The sequence below is a fragment of the Felis catus genome, chromosome D1 (assembly GCF_018350175.1).
Source record: "Felis catus isolate Fca126 chromosome D1, F.catus_Fca126_mat1.0, whole genome shotgun sequence".
Classification (NCBI taxonomy): domain Eukaryota; kingdom Metazoa; phylum Chordata; class Mammalia; order Carnivora; family Felidae; genus Felis; species Felis catus.
Window position 1 is genome coordinate 62,709,165 of NC_058377.1, and position 2,184 is coordinate 62,711,348.

At 42.4% G+C, this 2,184-nt stretch overlaps 1 pseudogene; it reads left to right on the top strand.

Annotated features, from left to right (window-relative positions):
• The first annotated feature begins 461 nt into the window (after positions 1 to 461).
• LOC105260974 lies at positions 462 to 1,509 on the top strand (annotated as a pseudogene).
• The last annotated feature ends 675 nt before the right edge of the window (positions 1,510 to 2,184 follow it).

Here is a 2,184-nt window from a genome sequence, read left to right on the forward strand (position 1 = left end):
CAGAACAGGAGTGGCAGGGAGAGCTAGGGACACTTATCTGAATCCCATTTTGCCAGGCTGTACTACTTGTCTGCGTATATTATTACACTTCAGTTATCATGTGGTAGTCTATATGATAATTAAAGAATAAAACACAAAAGGAAGAAACTTATAAGAACAATTTGGGACACACCAGTCCAAAAGTAGTTTTCTAGGCAATTCTCTCCTTCTCTTTAGTTTCTGCAAAGAAATAACATGTTTGAACAAATCAAACATGTCTAAACAAACCATATATCCTCAGTCCTCTATACTGCTTAAATTGATAGGATTATCCCAGTAGCATGGCACAAAGGACAAACAGATGAATTCACATGACTCTGGATGACTTGCTAGGACTCAAGCATGTCACCTAGGTGAAGCAAATTGTTCTAAATCCATGTGTCATGTGTCACTAGCTAATTTTTATCCTAATTTTACAGACCACTACAAGAAAGCTGTAGAAATATATGACAAACTATGACATCACACCAAAATGGCACCATCTCCTCTGAGGTTTCAGACTTCCTCCTGAATTGTTTTGTCAGGTCCCACACCTGGCAGCTCTGGTTGTCCCTGCCACTCAGTCTCCTCCTCTTCCTGGCCATGGTGGCCAATAGTGTTCTCCTGATCACCATATGGCTGGAAGCCTCTCTGCATGAGCCCATGTACTATCTACTCAGCATCCTCTCCCTGCTGGACATCATACTCAGTCTCACTGTCATTCCCAAGGTCCTAGCTATCATCTGGTTTGACCTCAAGTCCATCAGTTTCTATCCCGTTTCCTCCAGATGTTCATCATGAATGGCTTCTTTGCCATGGAGTCCTGTACATTCATGGTCATGGCCTATGACCGTTATGTGGCTATCTGTCACCCACTGAGGTACCCATCCATCATCACTGACCAATTTGTAGTCAAGGCTGCTGTCTTTATTTTGGCCAGGAGTAGTATTGTTACAATGCCTATCCCCATTCTCTCATCCCGACTCCATTATTGTGGGAGAAAGGTCATTGAGAACTGCATCTGCACCAATATGTCTGTCTCCAGGCTCTCCTGTGATGATGTCACCATCAATCGCCTCTACCAGTTTGCTATAGGATGGACTGTGCTAGGATCTGACCTCATCCTCATCTTCCTCTCCTACACCCTCATATTGCGAGCGGTGCTGAGACTCAAGGCAGAGGGTGCTGTGGCCAAGGCCCTGAGCACATGTGGCTCCCACTTCATCCTTATCCTCTTCTTCAGCACCATCCTTCTGGTCTTCGTGCTCACTCTTGTGGTGAAGAAGAAAGTCTCCCCTGATGTGCCAATCTTGCTCAACATCCTCCACCATGTTATCTTCTCAGCCCTCAACCCCATTGTGTATGTGGTGCGAACCCAGGAGATCAAGCAAGGAATCCAGAGATTATTAAAGAAAGGGTGCTAATAAGGACAACAGGATCTCTGCATTCCTGAGTTTTGAATCAATAATGGGTGAGGGGGTTGAAATTCACATCCACGAGTTGCAATCTCAAAGTGGGTAAATTGGATAACGTGTCTTCTTTAATAAAACTTAAGTTTCATTGTAATTTCTTTTTTTTTTTCTCACTTCTCCCTTAGGACTATCATTGACCCCTTTTGATTTTCCCTCAAAATATCCTATTTTGGCAAAATACTGGGAATCCTTGGGGGACAGGTTCTGAAGTGAGAAATTTATGTTCCTGAGTATACAGCTGTTAATATGTCATGCCTTTGGAGTTGAATATACAACTGTGGACATTTTGGCTTAGAGTTGTGTAGTATGTAATGCATTCTTATTCTTATTTCCACAGAAGGGGGCATATTAAAGACAAAGACATAGGCGTGAAATTTCAGTCCTGAATGATGGATCATTACTGCTGATCCTAATTGGGTCTCCATTTGGGTGGTGATTCAAAATGAGGTTTGTAAGAGGACAGGGTTTTTGGATGGATTTGTCACTTGTGCAACAATTAGCAATGTATTTGATTAGATTTGAGATACTCATAAATTTTCCTCCCCAAAGGGTTTGTGCTTTGGACGTTTATCTTTTGGATCCAGGCTGTCAAAATTTATGGTATCAAAATACAGTTCCTCTGATGAGTTAAAGATTGCAAGAATTGGGCGCTTGGGTGGCTCAGTCAGTTAAGCATCTGATTCAGTCTCAGGTA